This window comes from Bufo bufo, chromosome 4 (genome assembly GCF_905171765.1).
Source record: "Bufo bufo chromosome 4, aBufBuf1.1, whole genome shotgun sequence".
NCBI classification, from domain to species: Eukaryota; Metazoa; Chordata; class Amphibia; order Anura; family Bufonidae; genus Bufo; species Bufo bufo.
The window spans coordinates 5706479-5721472 of NC_053392.1; the positions used below are offsets into that span (position 1 = coordinate 5706479).

Consider the following 14994-nt stretch of genomic DNA (forward strand, 5'->3'; position numbering starts at 1 on the left):
GAAAGGGGTTAATAACTACTGTGAAACCCCCCCCCCCGGTGGTGATGAGGGCGTGGCTTCATGGGGTGGGGCTTCGTGTGGGCTCGTGCCCCGGATCTCTTCAGACTCTAGCAACGCCCCTGCCCCCGTATAGAAAGGGTAATTTTATGTTTAGTTAGTGCTCAGCCGAGCAGGAATTTATTTTGCATCTTTGCCTGAATGTAAAGGCTTTATATTTTGTTTGTGGATGAGAATAAAGAAAACAGGCAAACCCCTGTGTGAACTGTGCCATTGTGTCACTGTCTGACTGCTGTGCCTACTACTATGGAGCTGACCCCCACATTAGTTATATATCACTGACCATCAGATTTACAGTGCTATATTATATATTTTTTTCCATAACTCGGACAGCCCCTTTAAAGAGATGTTAATTGAAGTCAGCAAATCCCTACACGCTGATCTACAAGCTTTGATCTCCCCTATTCAGGCCACCATCCAAGGCCTTCTTCCCAGGGTGTACCATATAGAAAATAAAATGGGAGGGTTTACGTCCTCCCATAACAATCAATTGGATGCACATACTGAAATGTCATAAGAGCTAGAGAAAATAAAGGCTAAGCTCAATGATTTGGAAGACATATCCCGCAGAAACAATATAAAGTTTAGAGGAATCCCTGAGGATATCCCTAATGAAGACCTCAAACAATATCTCTGCTTGTTATTTCAGGCCCTCATACTGACTCTCACAGCTCAAGACCTGGTTATTGATAGGGCCCACAGGGTTCCAAGACCCAGCCATCTCCCAGCCTCTATCCCGAGAGACGTGCTGGCAAGGATTCATTATTTTCACATAAAGGAACAGCTACTAGAGGCGTCCAGAAAAAAGGGTACCCTGCCGGCCCTTACCATACCATCAAGCTATTCGCTGATCTTTTGGCTGCCACATTAAAACAACATCGCCAACTGGCCCCTGTCATGTTGGGGTTAAGAGATCATAAAATCGCATATCGCTGGGGGGTTCCTAGTTAAGCTATTAATAAACAAAGATGGCTCCTGGCATACCATCAGTTCAGTGGACGCTGGCAGATCTCTCCTATCTTCTTGGAATATTGAAGTTACTGACTACCAGAAAGAGAAACCTCCAGACCCCCACCATCTTTCCGAGGAATGGCGCTTGGTGGAGTCTGGAAGAGGCACCAAACATTGAAGCCTGCCTATCCGTTCTACTTGGGTGTATATAGCTGCTACATCCAGAAGTCAACAGATTTCTCTGTTTTCTGTTATATTGTTGTCTTTTTATGTTTTTCAGTTTTCTCCCACCTTTTCTCAGCTACTGGATGTTCTCCAAAGATACCAAAGAGTTGCTCCCGACATCACTAGGGCCAAGTCTCCTACCCTGGACAACCTGGTTAATGTAATGTTTAACTTCTCTTGTATGTACAATGGTTATTAAGATTGTATCACTAAATGTAAAGGGCCTTAAAAGCCCTCCGAAAAGATCCTTTATGTGGAAGGAGGACCTAGACTTCAAATGCGACATACTTTGTGCCCAAGAAACTCATATAGTAACGTAAGAAAAAGTTACTGAATTCGCCACCCCAAATTTCTGATAATTATTCAATCAATCAGACTTTACCAAAAAACGGAGGGCAGTTCTTTTAGCTTTCAGAGATACACTCGCATTCACCCCTATCTCAAAAATTGTAGATGAGGCAGGCAGATACATCATACAGGTATGCCTCATTAATAATGTCCATTACACTGTGGTGGCGTTATTGCCCCTAATTCCCATCAAATTAGCTTTCTGAACAAGCTCCTCAGGAAAATTGATAAAGTCAGACAGGGTCAACTTCTGCTCTGTGAAGATTTCAATTTAACTCCCGATCCAGACCTAGATTCCTCAGCTTCCTCCAGGCATAAACTTTAATCCCTCCAATGATGGATCTCTTTGGATAAATTCTATGATATTTGGCGCATACAGCCCCCACAGGAGAGGGACTACACCTTCTTCTCTGTTGTCCATCGGAACTACTCCCGCATAGATCTGTTTCTGCTCGCCAGATCATTACTTCCGAAAGTTTTAGAAACCTCCATAGGAGTGATAAAATGGTCAGATCACGCAGCATTTACTCTATCACTGCAAGAGACCTAATTCCTCCACCCACCACTCTCTCTGGCGTAACAACACCTTTCTAGTGGCACATTATACAGAGCGGATATAGAAGCTGCATGGCAGGAGTATTTCCGACATAATATTGGGTCAGTGTCATCCCCCTTTTCGTTATGGTCGGCCCATAAAGCACTTATGAGAGGAATTTTATTAAATTGGGTTCTGCGGCTAAAAAAGGCAGGGATAAAAAGATCTCAGAGCTGCTGACCAAAATAGAAGATCTTGAGAGGAGAAATAAGATTACCCCCCTATACTCAAACAACCCGAGAGACCTCAGGCTCCAATTTAACCTATCAGGTACGCCCTGATGTCCTGGTACTTGATGTCCGGGCGGTGATCGGAACTGGGCACCTTAGTACAATCATTGAGCAGGCACCTTAGTACAATGCCAAGAAGGGGGTCCTGTAACACCCCCCCCCCGCCCCGTGTTGGCGATCGCAGCAAACCGCAGGTCAATTCAGACCTGCGGTTTGCTGCGTTTCCGGGTTATTCGGGTCTCTGGTAACCCGATAACCCGGAATAGGACGGTGATTGGTGGTGTATTATCACATTACCTATCACCGTCCTGCGATCCGGAGAGGTGGCGGTCACGCCACCTCTCAGGATCGCTTCCGATTGGTCGGCTGGCCAGGTGGGCAGGAGAGAGAGGAGATCCGTGGAGCAGGAGAGAGAGAGGAGCTCGGCTGTATTGCAAGTTGTTTTGTGCCATCAGGCACAAATCTGTGTTTTTGGGAGAGGTAGATTAGGCAGGAATAGTGAGGGAGAGTTGGGGGGGGGGAAATAAAATAGTTTTTTTATTGTGTTGTAACACCGGATCGGGTGTCTGGGGTCCACAGCACTCAGCTGTGTGACCCTAGACCCCCAGGGGTGCTGCAGCTTGCCCCCCCGCCCCCACACACACATTTTTTGGGGCGCATTTATTATTTTTTTTTGCCCACCCCAACGTTGATCAGCACGTTTGAATTTTTTTATATTTTTACACTTTTTGGGACTTTCAAATTTTTTTTTTTTTTTTTTTCTGTTAGGCTTAGGGTAAGTACGTGAACACTCGTCCCCCACACACACTGAATAAAGTTTTCCACGCATGCACACTCACACACACACTCCCCTATTGCCCGCCGGACGTTCCTGGCCGAGGAGACATACGCCCTGCTTGCCTCCGAATCAGAGAGTCCCAGTGAGGACGAGGATGACCCCACTTTCCTCTTGTCATCCGCGTCCTCCTCATCATCTAGCAATGATGATGAGCCCCCAAGGCGGCGGAGCAAGGGGACCGCCACGCCAGGGACACTGTGGCCCACACTAGTACGAGCAGCTCTGGGGCTCATACTAGTTTTCCGGCCCAACAGATAAGTCCACCTGAGCCCCCTACCGGTGAACTTGTCTGGTGTACCCCAGAGCATTTTGAGCCTGTGATTCCTGATTTTGTTGGCCAAGCAGGAATCCAGATTCCCACAGTGGGCTTCACTGAATATGACTTAGTTTTTTTTTAAGAATCTGATGGTGGAGCAAACGAACCTGTACGCCCAACAGTTCATTGCTCAACACCTGGGCTACTTTTTGGCTAGGGCCGATGGTTGGACTCCGGTCAGTGCAGCCAAGGTGAGGACGTTTTGGGGCCTCTTGCTGCACATGGGCCTAGTCGAAAAACCCAGTGTCAGGCATTACTGGAGTGGGGACGTCCTCTACCAGACCCCACTTTACGGTACAGTAGAGCTATGACATGCTCCCGGTTTGAGGCCATCCGGAAATGCCTGCATTATTCAGATAATGCAGCATGTCCCCCCCCCCTCCCCCCGAGGTGATCCTGCCTATGACCGCCTGTACAAAATCAGGCCGGTCATCGATCACGTTGGGGCCAAATTTTTGGAGGCCTATGTGCCTGGAAGGGAGGTCGCGGTTGATGAGTCTCTCATTGCTTTCAAGGGGAGACTCATTTTCCGCCAGTATATTCCCTCTTAGCGGGCGAGGTATGGCGTGAAGCTGTACAAACTTTGTGAGAGTGCCTCAGGGTACACTTACAAGTTTCGTGTGTACGAGGGGCAAGATTCCCGTATTCAACCCCCAGAATGTCCCCCCACTCTGGGCGTTAGCTGGAAACTTGTGTGGGACCTTATGCACCCACTGCTAGATAAGGGTTACCACCTGTACGTGGATAACTTTTATACTAGTATCCCCTTGTTCAGTCCCTCGCCGCCAGATCCACGTCCGCTTGTGGGACTGTGCGGAAAAATCAACGCGGCCTCCCTACCTACCCCCTCCAGGTACCTATCCCCAGGGGTGAGACCTCCAAGAAGGATGTCCTTGTACTGTCCACAATTCACGGTAACGGCATCACCCCTGTCCTTGTGCAAGGTACCGGTCCCCAAAAAAGTGCAGAGTGTGTAACAGAAGGAGGATACGGAAGGACACCACGACTCAGTGTGACACGTGCCCCGATCATCCGGGCCTCTGCATTATTGGTTGCTTCAGGGAGTACCACACTTCCATGGAGTACTAAATTTTATAATACCCTTCCCCAATTTTAATTCCATTTAGCCACTGACAATCAAAAAAATATATAATTATTATTATTATTATAATAATAATAATAATAATAATAATAATAATAATAATCTCAGACTTGAGACACTAAAACAAAAAAATGTTTTTTTCAAAAATATTATTTTGTAAAGCTAAAATAAATAAAAAAGTAGACATATTAGGTATCGCCGTGTCCGTAAGAATCTGCTCTATAAAAATACCCCATGACCTAACCCCTCAGATGAACACGGTAAATAAAAAAAAATAAAAAAAAAGTGGCAAATTTTCGATTTTAAACCGTTTTTTCCAGTAGCAAAGCAAGGGTCAACAGCCAAACAAAACTTAATATTTATTACCCCTATTCTGCAGTTTACAGAAACACCCCATATGTGGTCGTAAACTGCTGTACGGGCACACGGCAGGACGCATAAGGAAAGGAACGCCATATGGTTTCTGGAAGGCAGATTTTGATGGCCTTTTTTTTTGCACCATGTCCCATTTAAAGCCCCCCTGATGCAGCCCTAGAGTAGAAACTCCATAAAAGTGACCCAATCTAAGAAACTACACCCCTCAAGGTATTCAAAACTAATTTTACAAACTTTATTAACCCTTTAGGTGTACCTCAACAGTTTATGGCAAATGGAGATGAAATTTTAGAATTTCTATTTTTGGTAACCTTGCCTCACAAAAATGTAATATAGAGCAACCAAAAACCATATGTACCCTAAAAATAGTCCCAACAAAACTGCCACCTTATCCCGTAGTTTCCAAAATGGGGTCACTTTTATGGAGTTTCTACTCTAGGAGTACCATCAGGGGGGCTTCAAATGGGACATGGTGTAAATAAACCAGTCCAGCAAAATCTGCCTTCCAAAAACCACACTGCGCACCTTTCCCTCTACGCCCTACCGTGTGCCCGTACAGTAATTTACGGCCACATATGGGGCGTTTCTGAAAACGACAGAATCAGGGCAATAAATACTGAGTTTTGTTTGGCTGTTAACCCTTGCTTTGTTACTGGAAAAAATGGATTAAAAAAGAAAATTTGGCAAAAAAATGTAATTCTGAAATTTTATCTCCATTTGCCAATAACTCTTGTGGAACACCTAAAGGGTTAACAAAGTTAGTAAAATCAGTTTTGAGTAACTTGAGGGGTGTAGTTTCTAGAATGGGGTAATTTTTAAGTGGTTTCTATTATGTAAGCCTCACAAAATGACTTCAGACCTGAACTGGTCCTTCGAAAGTGGGTTTTTGAAAATTTCAACTTCTAAACTTCTAAGCCTTCTAACGTCCCCAAAAAATAAAATGTCATTCCTAAAATGATCCAAACATGAAGTAGACATATGGGGAATGTAAAGTAATAACTATTTTTGTAGGTATTACTATGTATTATAGAAGTAGAGAAATTGAAACTTGGAAATATGCAAATTTTTTCAGATTTTTGGTAAATTTGGTATTTTTTTATTTAACAAGTGTTATGAAGTACAATATGTGATGAAAAAACAATCTCAGAATGGCCTGGATAAGTCAAAGTGTTTTAAAGTTATCACACATAAAGTGACACTGGTCAGATTTGCAAAAAATGGCCGAGTCCTTAAGGTGAAAATGAGCCCGGTCCTTAAGGAGGTAAAGACTGCCTTCTATATAGATATGAGCGGAACTTACAAAAAGTCAAAGCTAGATATTACTCGCAAAATAACAAAGCTGGTAAACTGTTGGCTCAACGAGTAAAATCCCAAAGAACCAAATCCAGAATCCCTTATTCAAAGTCACCTTTAGACGGCTCTAAAGTCATGGATCCACAAGGCATAGCTGATAGTTTCACGGACTATTAACTATTAAATAAAAATGTATGCTAAAGCCCTGGCTAACCGCTTAGCACCCATTCTACCGTCCTTGATTTACTGACCAATCAGGCTTCATCCAAGGTAGACAAATTATAGGGAAGACTAGAAAAGTCATGAATATTGTAGGCTACATCGAGGGGTCAGGTCTGGAAGCGGTCTTGGTGACCCTTTATGCCGAAAAGGCATTTGACCGCATTAATTGGTCTTTCGCATTCTCTGTGCTCCAGATAGTGGGACTCTGTGGCCCTTTCCTGGGGGCAGTGAAAGCCTTATATAGCAACTCCTCGGCCCGTGTATATGTAAATGATACCTTGTCCTCCTCATTTACAATTACTAAATCGACAGGGTTGCCCCCTTTTCCCCCTCATATTTATCATGTCCATCGAACCTCTAGCACAAGCTATCCGCCTCTCCGACCAAATAAAAGGGATAGACATAGGCGGAAGAACCCATAAACTCTCTCTATGTGCAGACAATGTCATACTCACTCTCAGCTCCCCAGATCAATCATTACCTACAGTAATAGAGATTATTCGCCAATTTGGAGAACGCTCCTATTACAAAGTCAATGAGCAGAAATCCCAAGCCCTCCCCATTAATATAAAGACCTCTTCCCTGTTAAAATTACAATCCAGTTTCAACCTAGACTGGCAAATTGAACAGGTCCAATATCTAAGCACAAAGGTCACCAAAACAACCAAACAACTATATTGTGCCAATTACCTTCCATTACTAAAAGAGGTGGAAACAGATCTCGCCCAATACAGCAAGCAAGAAATATCCTGGGTGGGCCGCATAGCGACCTTCCAGATGTTAACTCTCCCTAAGATATTATACAAGTTCAGAACAGTTCCTACCCTGATACCGCAGGCCTTTTTTAATTGCATTAACAGATTATTAAATAAGTTCATTTGAACTCCCAAGAGACCTTGGATTGCACTTAAACTACTGACGAAGCATAGAAAGGCGGGCGGTCCAGGGCTCCCTAACATATAGGATTACAACCTTGCAACCCACATGAGCTTTATGAAAGAATGGTGGAAAGGAGATTTGCAACAACACTGGCTCCACATAGAATCAGTTGTTTCTCCAGGCCATAATTTAGAGGCTCAGCTCATTGCCACTCTTGATCATACACTCCCACTTAAAGTCCTCCCGAGCTTTCTTCGCATTTCGACATCACTGCGGAGAACCTTCCACATCAAGCTTTCCCTCCACTCATATGCTCCATTGGAGACACTTACTTTCTAACTGGTTGCTAACTGGGTAAATAGGGGTCTCGCTCAGGTATCACAACTTTTTGATTCCTCCCAACTTAAGCAATTCTCTTAACATGAACAATACCAAATACCTCGAGGATTTTTACATGTATCTTAGAATGAGACATTTTTCAAAACAGCGACTCCCTTATGGTAGTGACATGCAAAGAGATTCTAGATCTTTGGAATAACAAAAGGCCCCTCGCCGAATAGCTTAAGGCATATTTATGATATGCTTGAATCCAAACACAAATTTACCAAGTCAACCCCCTTCATCTCATGGGAAAAGGAATTAGGTAAAACATTTTCAGATCTTAGCTGGACATCCTCACTCTCTTTCATTTCCGCATCAATTACCTGTGTCTCTCACTATGAATCCGCTATCAAGACGATGCTCAGATGGTATCTCAACCTGGATAGATTGAGCCATATTTACCCGGGCACTTCCGACCTATGTTGGAAAGGCTGCGGGTAGAGAGGATCCCTCCTACACACCGTCTGGTCATGCCCCAAGCTCCAAAATATCTGGGACGATAGCTTTACTCTCTCACTGGAGTCCAGACCAGTCCATCCCCAGAATTGGCTTTATTATTTCATGACACATCAAACTTCCCGATTAAAGCACGCATAGTTATGGCTCACATTCCGTTGTCCACCAAGCTAGTCATAACGAGGTACTGGAAACCCTCAACAGTCCCCCGATTAGGAGAGGTGGTTGACTTGGTAAATACTTCTTGTGCATACGAAAAAATGATTGCCTATATGAACCATACTTATTCACGCTTTGAGACCTCTTGGAGATCTTGGCTAACGTCTACTTATGCAGTAATACCTAGCCAATGAAGCTCTTGATATTTTCCAACAACTCGAGATCGCTGAGAATTCCTAGTTTGAAGGTTTTATTCTTTTACGTTTCTCTTCCATGAAACAAGTTGGTTGTAGTTTATAAATCGTAAATAGAACTACTATTATTGGTATCTCATTAATGTAGAAAAACTTTCGCACATGTACTTGATGTATATTAAGCGATGTACAATACTACTAAGATGTTTTACGGACTTTGTGTAATGTTTTGATTACTTCAAAAACCCAATAAAAAACTATTGTCTTAAAAAGATGCACCACTTCTAAAAACCTGCAAGTTTTGCAGATATTGTGTCCACACTTATGAGAACCATTCATAGGGCACGATATTGAAAATGGAGAATCGGCACGCAATACTAAGCATCTTTCATAACTATTGTGCCAATCACAGTCCTTGAAACGATGATTGTGGATTGGATGGACTCCGTCCTGAATTTCCTTACATACCAGGTACGGATTCGTCTCCCTGAGGTTTATAATCATATAAAAGTAACCATAGGTTTTCAGAACTTTCCAATAGAGAAAAGACCTAGTTTACTGCAGAAGCTCTTTCTGAATTTGCATGTAAATCTGAGATTTTGAATCTTTCTGGGGCAGGGACTGAAGGTGGTAACCATGCTTTACTATGCTTCTCCTCTAACAGCTTGCCAAAATGTTTTCACAAGCCTGGGGAAAAAAGCAGAGAGCCCCTTTTTCTCAGGCCCGGTGATCCTGCGTCTTTGTTGATTAGACTTTTTTTTAAGTTTGACTGGCTCCTACAAAGAAATCCCCGTTATCATCAGAGTATCCCTGTCCAGGGGCAGATTAGCCATAGACCCTACAGGGAAATTTCCCGGTGGGCCGATGCCCCAGGGGGCCACTCAAGTTCTCCTCTCTGCTGCTGACCGGGTACCTAATGAGGTCTCAACAGTAATTAATGCTGTGAGAATCAGGTACTCGGGTACCCAGCCAGCGACCGCACATGGCCTCCTGAATTCATCTGCTATGGCCCGCACCCCACCTCCTAAGCCCCCTGCTCCATAGATGACTGAAGGAGGAGGGCAGAAGATGGTAGCTATTGATGGCCACCACAGAGGGACCTCTTTTGGTGCAGTATATTGTGCTACATTGTGTTATTTGGTTCTGCTGGGAAGGTATTTTGCACTATGGTATTGTTGATCCCGTCTACTCGTGTTGTCCCATCTTCTGTTCATTTGGACCTGCCTACAACATGGGGCCACTTAGTTTTTTTTTCCAGGGCCACTTTAAGTTCCCAGTCCGCCCTTGTCCTTGTCTTCTGAAGAATAGTTCATAGTCAGAAGAGGAAGTGGAGTTCCTCATCAGAGGAGGCAGAGTCGGATACAGTAATAGAAGCTGCCAACTTCCCAGATAATGTGGAAGATTCTTCTCAAAAGCTTTAAAAGAAGTAGATACTTCCATCCTAATCACGTCTAATGTTCTCACTGAGAGATGGGGATTCTTCCTCCATAACCTTATCCACTCACTGCTTATACAATGGTGTAAGCCATGCGGGGGCAGGTTTCTTGAGGAACACTATCCTCTTGGTCTTAGCTCTACAACAAAATAAGAGCATTTCAGGTAACCCATGAAGTATATAAACCACAGGGTATAACTCCCCTTTTAAACTTCAACTCAGCGATTTTAAACAGCGATTGCGATTAGGGCCCTAAAAATTGCCATAACGATATGCGATGCAATATTTTAAGGGAATTGTGCTAGAGGTCTATTTGCTTGGATTTTCCCATATGAGCCGCGGCTGGGTATGACATAGTTGTGGGGGATCTGCGGAGGACGCCGTTATGTGGGGGATCTGCGGAGGACGCCGTTATGTGGGGGATCTGCGGAGGACGCCGTTATGTGGGGGATCTGCGGAGGACGCCGTTATGTGGGGGATCTGCGGAGGACGCCGTTATGTGGGGGATCTGCGGAGGACGCCGTTATGTGGGGGATCTGCGGAGGACGCCGTTATGTGGGGGACCTGCGGAGGACACTGTTATGGGGGACCTGCGGAGGACACTGTTATGGGGGACCTGCGGAGGACACTGTTATGGGGGACCTGCGGAGGACACTGTTATGGGGGATGTGTGCTATGACACATGGGGTCACGAGGGGGGCCAGCATAAGACACACATATAGCATCTTATGCTGGTCCCCCTCATGGCCCTATGTGTCCCTTCATGTGTCCTAAACTGCGCACATAACTCTCCTATTCATAAAATGGCCAGCCTCTGTACTTTCACTATGAATGCACTGCAGAGTGCGGCAGCTAGCGAGCCGGCCGGCGCGTGACTGCCGTCACTGTCACGCTCCTCCCACTTAATTCAGGAAGCAGGAGCGTGACTAAGTGCCGGCCGGCCGCCTCGCTCGCTCCCGCTCGTCGCTGCAGTGCATTCATCGTGAAAGTAAGTACAGAGGCTGGACCTGTTATCAATAGGACAGAGGACTTTTTATCAATAGGGGCCCCTTCATATATAATTGCGGCATTTTCGGGTCGGTCAAAATCGCATTTGCCGATTATCGCGATTCGATTATTTTTGCGATATATCGTGCAGCCCTAATACATATCATATCCTACAACAACCCTAAACATCCAGCCAGAGCTACAATGGAAGGGTTTAGTCTTGTCTGTGACAAGACTTGAGAATTGTGTTGGTCGATCACATAAAATCCCAATAAAATACATTTAAAGACTATGTATGGGGAACATTATTTTTATGATTGCATTTTACTCATTTGGGGCTAAAAATTATTTTTTCAATTGGTCTTTAGTAAAAATACTGAGCCGTTCTGTCACAAAGGGTTAACTGTTTTTCTAGCTGTGTGACTGGTACTTGTGCTGGTCATCTAATAATCCTGAGCTCTAAATTACTAAGGCCTGTATTACACCAACAGATTATCTGACCAATATCTGTCCAATGAGACCAATAGTTGGTGTGTATAACAAAAGATCTGTGTGTGTAATAGGCCATCTGACCAATGAATGGTCAGAAAATCTGTTGGTGTAATACAGGCAGGACGTAGAGGCTATCAGCAAGATAAGAACTGATCTATAATGAGGGTCTATAATGTCACAGATAAGGAGCCAGTCACCTCCCTGCCTGATGGAGCAGAGAGAAAAATCAGATCCTGCCAGTAGAGCATCTCAGCTCTGTACAGAGAAAAGGACTCCATATTTTTGATAAACCAATCGGAAAAAAAAAAGATTTTTAGCACAAGTACAATATCCCCCAAAGGTGTCCATAGCCTTTAAGTTTCATTCATAATAACAGCCATTACTACAAGTCTCCAGCCTTTATAGCGTAGTAGTAATGTCACCTATAACACCCGGCATCTGATGACACCTACCTGAGGTATAACAGCCATTACTACATGTCTCCAGCCTTTATAGTGTAGAAGTAATGTCATCTATAACACCCGGCATCTGATGACACCTACCTGAGGTATAACAGCCATTACTACATGTCTCCGATGCCTTTGCTAGTATAAAACCATTAGACTGCTATTTCAAGACTCAAAGCTGGGTCACTGCCCGGAGTGCTCCTTTACTGCAGCTCTAAGGTGGAGCCTCACGAGAAGAAACCTCCCAATTCTCCTTCCTCCATTCATTATTCCATACCTGTGGTCATATGGACTGGAATGTCCTCCTCCACCTCACTCTTACACGGGGGATCGCCCATCATCAGCTCTTCTCCATTCTCCAATTTAATATCAGTCAGATCTTCCCCCTGATTTGTCATCTGTAACAATTCAGTACAATACAGCAGACAGGTGGGAAATCTAACAGATCCACATAAGAGACCCCCACAATCTATGACCCCTCTATGACTGCAGGACCCCCCTTTATAGATGTGTATAGGGCTCAGCTCCATCTACCTGATGGTTCTCTGGGAACTTCTCCTCTGGACAGTCCTGGGAATACAGAGGACGGGGACATCTCTCGGGGGGATTTCCTTCTATGAGTCCATCTGTAGGAAACACAGGGGCAGGAGAGATTACTACATGTGATGATAAGATGATGGGAGTAGTATCCAGGTGACCCATGACAGCCCCCCTCCTTACCCTGCTGATCGCCCCATAAATCCGTCTCCTCTTCTTCTTCATCTTTAACCTCAGCCTTAATATCCATCAGATTTTCATCCTAAACAAGAGAAATGTAAAATGATCTTCGGTTCAGTCCCTTTCTGGTCAGATTCTGGGGAGACTTCAGCTCCATCTACCTGATGGTTCTCTGGGAGCTTCTCATCTGGACAGTCCTGGGAATACAGAGGACGGGGACATCTCTCGGGGGGACTTCTCCTCCTGGAGTCAGAACCTATAGGAGATAACACACAGACTGAATACAATACTGAGCACCTGCGGGTGGATTAGGGTAGAGTTCACCCCGCTGCCCTCCGAGTGTCCTGATGACTGGGGTCTGGCAGTCAGCAGCCTGGATGTCTATGGGCAGCCAACAGCAGTTCGTGAGACACAGATTCACCAGCCTTTCTATGGTTTCCAGGGGAATTTCTGACCCTTCAGTTTTCTGCTTCTAACGGAAAATAAAAATCCTTGGAAAGTGTGACCCCCATATATAGTAATGTCATCTATAACACCCGGCATCTGATGACACCTACCTGAGGTATAACAGCCATTACTTCATGTCTCCAGCCTTTATAGTGTAGTAGTAATGTCATCTATAACACCTGTCATCTGATGACACCTACCTGAGGTATAACAGTCATTACTACATGTCTCCAGCCTTTATAGTGTAGGAAAAAATGCGTATAGCAGCACAACAAAAAATTAAAGTCTTATCTTGTGGTGGTGCCAGCCGTGTTGGGAGCCAGTCAGAAGTTCCCCCTTGGATGCGTCATATAGAAGAAACCGCAGCACTCTCCTGTCTTCAATTCAGTGGAATTTATTTCACCAGCAAAAAAAATGCGACGTTTCGACCGTAAAGGTCTTTCTCAAGCAACCTTGCTTGAGAAAGACCTTTACGGTCGAAACAACGCATTTTCTTTGCTGGTGAAATAAATTCCACTGAATTGAAGACAGGAGAGTGCTACAGCCTTTATAGTGTAGAAGTAATGTCATCTATAACACCCGGCATCTGATGACACCTACCTGAGGTATAACAGCCATTACTACATGTCTCCGGCCTTTATAGTGTAGAAGTAATGTCATCTATAACACCCGGCATCTGATGAGACCTACCTGAGGTATAACAGCCATTACTACATGTCTCCGGCCTTTATAGTGTAGAAGTAATGTCATCTATAACACCCGGCATCTGATGACACCTACCTGAGGTATAACAGCCATTACTACATGTCTCCGGCCTTTATAGTGTAGAAGTAATGTCATCTATAAATGTAACGATGCCTGGCACACTAATCTACTCATGTACGGGTTTGGTTATAATCCCAGATTCTACAAAATATGGTCTATTTGAATATATATATATTAGGTTTGGTCCGATATACCATTTTGATTTGGTTTCTAGATCATAAAAAAGTATTGCGATACTCTATACCATTCGATACCACGCGAAAAATATAAAAAACACCAAAAAAGCCACGTGCATTCCGCATTTAGAAAAAATGGCGAATCAGGAGGTTTTTTTATTATTATTTTTTCTGTTACGGCGTTCACTGCATAGGGCATTTTTATTATATTTTAATAGTTTGGACTTTTTGGATGTGGCGATATGTGATATGTTTATTTATTTATTGATATATGTAAAATAGGGAAAAGGGGTGATTTATTCTTCATATTTTTTTTTTTATACTTTTTATTTAATAACTATTAGCCCCCTTAGGGGTATAACCTTGGATCTTTCCATCCCTTGTCCTATGCACCCTCATAGATCTCTATTAGGCCTCTTTCACACGGGCATCGCAGGTGAGGGCCGGATGCATTCAGGTTGCATTGCGGCAAACTAGGCACGGAATTTCAGTCAGTTTTGACTGCGATCGAGTTGAGTTGTTCCGGGGATCCTTCCGTGCAATGCATGATCTGAAACCATGACGGCGTAGTGTTCTACCGACAGTGTCCTTTGAAACTGTGGCCCCAGCATTCTTCATGTCATTGACCAGCTCCTCCCTTGTAGTTCTGGGCTGATTCCTCACCTTTCTTATCATCAGTGATACCCCACGAGGTTAGATCTTGCATGGAGCCCCAGTCCGAGGGAGACTGACAGTTGTCTTGAGCCTCTTCCATTTTCTAACAATTGCTCCAACAGTTGATCTACTTTCACCAAGGTGCTTGGCAATTGCCCCGTAGCCCTTTCCAGCCTTGTGGAGGTCCACAATTTGGTCTCTGGTATATTTTGACCGCTCTTTGGTCTTGCCCATGGTAGTAGTTGGCGTCTGAC

At 44.3% G+C, this 14994-nt stretch overlaps 1 pseudogene; it reads right to left on the reverse strand.

Annotated features, from left to right (window-relative positions):
• The window catches only part of LOC120998314, a 51236-nt pseudogene that overhangs the window by 14040 nt on the left and 22202 nt on the right, over nucleotides 1-14994 (reverse strand).